Here is an 8,467-nt window from a genome sequence, read left to right as displayed (position 1 = left end):
TGCATCCATGCTGTATAGAACTCGACTCGCTTGTCAGAGCTAGCCAAGGGTGTTATCAGTCACAAGGCTGCAGTAGACAGAAGCTTCAGGCAGAGGCTTGTGACATGTCCCCATAGGTAAGAGGGACACCTATGGCTCAGCAGAGTAGCCAGTCAACAAACCTTTGCAGAATGAATTTCAAATGGCTATCAGTAACCAAGTGAATATGCGAGACACCCCCTTGAACTGTGCCTTCCGAGTTAGTAACTATAGCCCTATGTGGCTACTGAGTGCCTAAAATCAGGCTAGTATAATTGCACTATGTTAGAAATAACACATACACACCAGATTTAGAAGACTGGATGGAAAAGAGGGTGCCAGAGATCTTACAAATAATTTCCACGTTAGCTGGGCTTGGTGATTCACGCCTGTATCCTAGCACTTGGGAGGTAAAGGCGGGAGGATCAGGCATTCACAGTCAGTCTCAACTGTATAACAAATTCAAGCCAGCTTCAGTTTTATACGACCTTGCCTCCTCCAAAAATATAACAAAAAATAATTAATGTTTTTGCACTTCGTATATTGAAATGATAACTTTGATATATGTATTTGTTAAAATGATTGTTTAAAAAACATAATTGTTTCTTTTTTTTTCTTTATTTAATATGGCTACCAGAAAAATTGTAAATGTACACTTGCCTTGTGTTTGAGTCCACATTCTGTTCCTGCTGAACAGTCTGCCCCAGCCACAGACTTCTGGACTGCTATGCTTTCTCTCTGAGGCCCAGGAGAACTCTGTGACTTTTTGGCATGCCTTTCAGTAGACAAAAACAGTCTGTGGCAAGTCATCCCCCGCAATCAAGAAAAGACACATAAATCGATTGGCTGCCTCCTGATAAGTATGCATAACCCAGTGATGCTATTGACTTTATTTCCGCCACTATTATTCATCTTTGGCCTAATCAGCCAGCACATTATAAATTCTCTCAGCAGGAGTAGCACACCTTCATCTTCCTTTACCTCTTGCCTGCTCTAGAGTCCTGTCACAGCCTTTACTTTTTAGGACAGATGACAAATCAACCAGCAGCCTTTGCCTCTGTCGTAGCAGCTTCAGGGAAAGACAAAGCGAATTGACTCAGCCTTAAAATGTCAAATGAATCACGATGCCACAATGACTTATACCTACTCAGAAAGCTGTGAATTAGTCCTCCTCAGCTGGCTTGCCTCTGACCTTGTTAGCATCTGAGATTACATTTTTAACTCGAGATGGGAAGCCATCTTCCTGTTCAGTAACCTGCAGGGGTTACTCTGAAACTTCAAGCGAGCTTCCAACTTCTTGACCAGGAAATGTCCAAGAAAGGTTTGAGAGGCCTAGGCAATGAGAGTTAAGGGGTGATCTCCTGGGGGTGGAGGTGAGGAAGCAAGAAGGATTGACCCAAAAGGCAGGTGAGTATATGAACACTGCCTGTACCAATCACAGCTCCTTACATGATTAACCAAGGGGGGAAGTTAAATAGAAAGGCGGTATTTGGAGACCCCCAATCTATATGGCATTGTCATGCATAGCTTGTGCCCTTAGGCGTCCCCTGACCACAAAACTTTCCATTTTTGTCTACTTCTCAGAACTATGCATTCTTCTGCTCTAGAGGGAGTAAGAGTCCTTCCTAGTTGACAGTCATTCACATCAGGGGACGACCTCCAGGGCATTTTCCAGGAAGAAGCAGTTTTTAAATCTGTCACAGACAGTAAGACCTTTCTCACTGTTATTTATCAAGGTTGACATCTAAGACTGACAAGCCAGGTAAACTGTGTTCTCTACAGTAAACCCAAGTATCGACCCAAGAGGTAATAGTCCTCAGGCCACCAGAAGTATCCCCAGACTGCAATCACTCCATGGGGAGCTTTTTTGCCACAATATTCGCAAGTTATCCACTTGAATCTCAGAAGCCTGAATTAATAGAAAGATAGAGATGTCATACTCTCAACTTGAAGAAGACCAGTGGTGGACCTCAGGCTGCTGCCCTAGAGAAGAGAATCCTCCCAGTTCTCCCTAGCAACAGCCCCAAGTGCTGTCCTCCTACCAGAGATGCTAAGACTCTAAAGGAACTTGCTCAGCCACGGAATTTTATATTCCCTGCTTGGTCCTCATGGGGAGCTGGGTTCAGGCTGCCCTGAGTTCAACAGAGATGGATTCGCTGCAGTCATGCTGCGCTGCTCACAAAAGGCTTCTGTCAGAGTTCAACGCCTTTTGTTCTTAGTTGGTGTGAGATGACTTCTGATAAAACTAGCAAGGGCCAAGAGATGCCTCAGGGACCAAGACGCTGCTGCTCTTCCGGAGGACCTGGGTTCAGTGCCCAGCACCCATGTCAAATGAATTACAACAACTTAAACTCCAGTTCCAAGTAACCTGGTGTCCTCTTCCTGCCTCTGTGGGAATGCACACACATATGTGCTCACACACACACGTGTATACACACACACATACACACACACACACACACACAAATAAATAAATAAACAAGTCTTAAAAACCAAAACAGTAACTCTAAATGAACAACCGTGTAAACAACTGGTCAAAGCCTATACTTCAACAAGGGACCTTAACAAATGGAAGAAAAGCCACATGTGAAAACATTCACTCTCGATAGTAATCAAATAATACAAATAGGATCCCATATGCTTTTAAACTGGTAAATACAAAAAATACGTTTTCAGTCAGAGTGTAGTAATGTAGGTGTTTTTACACACCGCTTTTGGGAATGTAACTTAGCACAAGCATTTAGAAAGACAATCTGCAAGTGTTAAAACATGCTCACACTTCAGCCCTGAAAACTTCTGAAACACTTATCTGAACACATAATTGTGAGTGTGCGTGCACGCATATATGTTTAGTTGGGGTGGGGGAGGGGCACTGGAGAACGGGAGATCAAATCCAGAGAGGTTTGAATGCTAGACAAGTGCAGATTTTAAAAAACTAGATGTCAATAATAAAGATATTAAGCTGTATTTATGATAGTGAAAATGGACCAACTAGAATAGCCAAAAGTAAGATCCCAGCTTACATAGGCAACAGAACGCAGATATGCTACTAGCTATTAACTGTCTTAAAGCCAGGCGTGGTGGCCCGTGCCTGTAAACCCATTCTACAGAGGCTGAAGCAAGATGATCTCAAATTCAAGGTCAGCCTGGGCTGTATTGTTTTATAAAATAAACGATTCTGGAGGCAAGTGATTTTCAGTAATATTGTAACAGCTTTTGTGGACTAATTATTCTTCCAGAAACAATTCGAAGCTGCAAAAAGAAAATTAAACAAACAATGGAACCCTATGGGCTGGAACTTCTGGTTTCTAGTCCAGCACTTAAGGAGCTTGGAAGGTGTCACTCTCATCCTCATAAGAAAAATGTCACAGATCAAGGATATAGCTCAATGCCAGGGCATTGGCCTATACCCCAATACTAATAATAACAGTAGTCACAATAAAGAAAAGAAAAACAAAGAGTAAAGCTAAACAAATAAAAAATATCAATAGCTTTTCTTTAATTCATCAGAAAACTGAAGCCACAGTGCATTGTGGTTTGAATAGAAATGGCACCCCTGCTCCCATGGGTGTGTGTTAGATGCCCGGTCCATACCTAGAGGTGCTACCTTGAGAAGTTCTGGGAGCTTCAGAGGCAGAGCATAGATGGAGGAAGCAGACCCTCGGGAATGTCTCATCATTGTCTTTTCCTGTCTTTGCTGCTTCCTGCCTGCCACAAGGTGAGCAGTTCTCCTCCATCAGATGCTCCAGTCACCCAGGAGCCAAACACATGGGCTCAAGCAACCATGGACCAAACCTCCTTGAAGCATGAGCCAAAATAAATAACTCTTCTCTTTGTTTCTCTAAGGGGCTTGGTCACAGCTGTGAGAAACAACAAATTCTCTCCAAACAGAAGAGGTAGCTAGAACAACTATACCTTACTGGAGCAGAAACCCAGCAAGGAAACGTCCATGGGACCAATTCTGACGAGGGAGATTTTAACATGCAATTGATGGATTTCTAGAGACTCATTATAGACAAACCTAAGAGTTAAAATCCCTGGAGAAGGATACAGTCTTAGGGATCACCACACATTTGTAAGTTTTGTGTCACCCCCGTGCTTCTGGCAAGCCACCTAAACATATACCCCAAGTATTCTCGTCTTCTTAATAAAGTCCCTCAACAGAAACCATCTTGCCATAGTCTAACTTACTGGTCTTAGAACCTAACTGGTCCCCAAAAAGGAAAATGCCCATCTCCAACCATCTCTAGCCTTCCATTGTGGCATGGGAAGGACCTCTTAGCTTCTTGTTTCACTGTTTGGATTTAGGTATAAAATGTTCCCCCAAAGACCCATGTGCTCCAGGCTTGATCGCCATCCTTGGTGCTAGAAGGAGGTGATGGAATTCCGAGGAAGCAAGGCTCACTGGAAGGAAGGCAGGCAATTGGGGGGGGGCATGCCCTAGAGGGGTGTCTGGGAGTTCAGTTCTTCTTCCTCGTGTCTTAGTTTAACATCTGGTGGTAAAGAATCCCTCCATCACACATTCCCCTGCCATGAGATAGATACACTGCCGCCAGGGGCCCCAAAGCAACCAGTTCAAGTGGCCCACGCTGCCACCTTTCTTCCTTTTTAGTTGACTCTCAAATATTTAATCACAGAATCAGAAACTGACTAAAAAAAAACTCACCTGAGGCAAACTAAGAAGCATGCGTCATGGTTACAGCCCAGGGCACATACTTATTAGAAGACTAACTCTATTAATAATCCCGGGGACATGAACTTTCCTCTGATTCTCCCACTCTACTGCCACATCAACAGTGCTCCTTATAATGTCAGGAGGTGCAGCAGAAAGAACTGCAGACTCTAGATTTTATTAACGTGTCTCTAGGGAAAACCAAAGACAACAGGAAAAACAAGCACATCAGGGCTCTGATACCCTGGTTTTAGAAAACAGGACAGCCTGGCCCCTAGCCAGGTGAACATAAAGCTTCACCTTTGCCAACCTCGGATCCTTCTAACTCAAATGCATCAGGGCAGTTACAAAGAAAAATGACGCTGGGCGGTGGTGACGCACACCTTTAATCCCAGCACTCGGTTGCTGGGAAATTGAACTCACGACCTCTGGAAAAGCAGCCAGAGCTCTTAGCCACTGAGCCATCTTTCCAGCCCAAATCCCAGCACTCGGGAGGCAGAGGTAAGCGGATCTCTGTGAGTTCAAGGTCAGCCTGGTCTATAGGGTGAGTTCCAGGATAGTCTTCAACACTACAGAGAAACCCTGTCTAGAAAAATCAAAAACAAATTTCCAAGACTACAAGGGGACATCTTTTTGTTTTGTTTTGTTTTGCTTGTTTGTTTTTGTTTTTTTTTGGGGGGACAGGGTTTTTCTGTAGCTTTGGAGCCTGTCCTAGAACTCACTCTGTAGATCAGGGTGACCTCACACTCACAGAGATCCACCTGTCTCTGTCTCCTGAGTGCTGGGATTAAAGGATGCACCACCATCACCTGGCCGACATTTAAATACTTGGTCCCCATTAGGTGGTGCAGTAGGTGTGACCCTGCTGAGGAAGTATATTATTTGTACATTACTTTCTAGAGAGTAAAAAGCCAAACCCATGTCAGTTCTCTTTCTCTGCTCCCACTATTGTTAAAGATGTGAGCCCTCCCTCCACTTCCTGCCCCTGTCACCACGCCTGCTCCTTGTTGTCATGCCTTCTTTCCACCACCTTGGGCTCTTACCCATCTGCAATCAGAAGCCGGAATAAATCCTTTCTTCTATAAATTGCCTTGGTCCTGGCATCTTATCACAACGCTATATAATAAGTTACATAAATGCCTTCAATGGGCTTATCCTTAAAATGACCACAGCTGAGGAAAGAATCCATGAGCTAGAAGAAATGACAACAGGAAGTCCCAAAATTGAAATGCAAAGAAAAAAAATTGCCAAACGAGACAACACAGTATCTAAAATCCTGAACAATTACAGGAGAGCAGAAGAGGACCACACAAAGGTAAGGGGGGGGGGGGCAGAAGAGACTACGGGAAGCAACAATGACTGGGTTTCCAGATGTAACCATAGACACCAAACCACAGATCCCAGAAGCTCAGGGAGCACCCAGGCAGTGTAAATACCAAAAAACCCCTGCCAAGGCCTAACATTCAAACTGAAAATTGTGAAAACCAGAGACAGCTGTGAAGGAAGCTACTACAGTGGCAAGGATAGGGAAGGGGATGGGTGCGTGATCAGACTTCAGAAACTACAGACAAGGAGGAAGTGGAACAGAATATGTAGGCTGTGAAAAGGAAAACCCTACCAATCGAGAATTCTATAACCAGCAAAACTATCAAAACACCATAAGTCACCCCACAGTTATGCACAATTTTTGGACTCCCGGGGATTAAATCCAGAACCTTGGCACATGCTAAGCCAAGTACTCTACCACTGAGCTACATTCCTACCACAGTGTGTGTGTGTGTGTGTGTGTGTGTGTGTGTGTGTGTGTGTGTCAGTTAAGATCATTTAATTTTAAAAAAAATAATAGGAAGGAATAAGGAAAGATATGCCTTGTTAACATTAACTAAAATATATCTAGAGTGCTGTTTTAGCTACTGACAAAGCAGAGTCCAGAACAAGGAGAACCACAAGAGACAAGGAGGAAATATATTAATAGCAGTGGGGATAACTCTCCAGAAAGACATACCAACCCTTAATTTATGCACCTAAAAGCAGAGTGTCAAAATAGGACAGAATGAAATCAAGGCAAAATCAGAGAGAGCCGCATGGAACAGCAGATGAACCGACTCTGACAGTTGGAGACTTCAAGACCTCACCATGAGTAATTGACAGATTCAGCAGGCAGAAAATCATTAAGGACATAGTGGAAGTGAGTAGCACCATCAGTCAACTGGTTATAATTGACATCATCAGACTATTACCCCCAACAACAGAATACACGCTCGTCTCAAACTCACGCAAAATGGGTCATCCATCAGGAGAAATCCTATTTTGAGCTGTAAAATATGCCTTGAAGTGTGAAGACTAGAAATGGTGTGAAGTCTGCTATCGGGGCCAGCAGGGCTTTGGCAACTCAGCAGCTGGGCAACATACTTCCAAGTAACACGTGAAAATTTGTTACGTCTTCATTATTTTACCTTTTTTTTTTTTAAAGAAGTGAGAAAACACTAATATCAAAATTAAAACAGGGGACATCATTTCAGAGTTCGTGAGCACTGAAATACATAACTACACTACATGCACAATTTATAATATACAAGTATATTTATGTATAATATACAAATATAATACATCCAAGGTACTTGACAGCCTAAGTGAACCTCGAATGGTGTCATCTGACAGAGCCCACGCAGCGACAATCTGAGCAGTTCCATATGGATTGAATTGAATCAACAATCTTTTGTCTTCCAGAGCAAAAATTTCAGAGTCAGATGGACTTTCCTAGGGTGAGGCCTATCTATTGCCATCCAGATGTGCTGACCTCTGTAATTTCCCCAAATATGAGAAACTTAGCTGCACAATTTGTGGTAGTTGAAGGGGCTGCTTTTGTGCTCTTTCCCACTAAAAAAAAAAAAAGTTAAATATATGAACATGTTGAATCCAGTAGTGAGTCAAGAAAATTACACAGCATGACCAAGTGGAATGGAAGCCAGGCATGAAAAGCGGGCCCATTGTTCAAATATCAATTACTGTGGTCCATTACATCAATACATTAGAGCAGAAAAAATATGATTGTGTTAACAGATGCAGAAAAGGCATTCAATAAAAAATAATACCTATTCATAATAAAAACAAACTCTCACGAAACTGTGAATAAACAGGAACCTTAAATCTCAACTTGGTTTTAAAAGCTACTAAGAATTAAAGGCAACATCTAACATGATAATAACAGTAATAACCTAGGAATTTTCCGGTTCAAATTAAGAACACGAAAGGCTGCTCACTCCGGCTATTCACCATCACCCCAGAGGTCCAACTAATGCAGAAAGACTAGAAGAAAAGTCAGTGGTATACATATTAAGAAGTAATAAATAAAAGTTTCTGTGTTCAAATGGCATTGATTATGCAGGCATTCCCCCAAACAAAGAGTAAAATCATGGAAGTGGGGACTGTGAGGCGGTGTCGCATGTGACGGATAAGTCGGTCATCTTCCTACAAATGTAGAACTCTCAACTTCTCCAGCATCAGGTCTGCCTGCATGCTGCCATGCTCCTCACCATGATGATAATGGACTGAACCTCTGAAACTGTAAGCCAGCCCCAAATAAATGTTTTCCTTTATAAGAGTTGCTGTGGTCATGGTGTCTTCACAGCCATAGAAACCTTACTTAACTAAAACAACTATCTAATTTAAAAATGGGCAAAAGATCTACATGGACAGTTGACACACACACAAAAACCATTCAAACAGTAAATAAGCACATAAAGAAGTACCCACATTACCCATCTTTAAAGAATT

At 42.6% G+C, this 8,467-nt stretch overlaps 1 pseudogene; it reads left to right on the top strand.

Moving 5' to 3' along the window:
* Positions 1 to 7,425: 7,425 nt before the first annotated feature.
* On the top strand, positions 7,426 to 7,570 carry LOC113457833 (annotated as a pseudogene).
* The last annotated feature ends 897 nt before the right edge of the window (positions 7,571 to 8,467 follow it).

This window comes from Microtus ochrogaster, linkage group LG7_11, assembly GCF_000317375.1.
Source record: "Microtus ochrogaster isolate Prairie Vole_2 linkage group LG7_11, MicOch1.0, whole genome shotgun sequence".
NCBI classification, from domain to species: Eukaryota; Metazoa; Chordata; class Mammalia; order Rodentia; family Cricetidae; genus Microtus; species Microtus ochrogaster.
The sequence above is the reverse complement of the archived record's forward strand: the minus strand, read 5'-3'. Positions and strand labels throughout refer to the sequence as shown.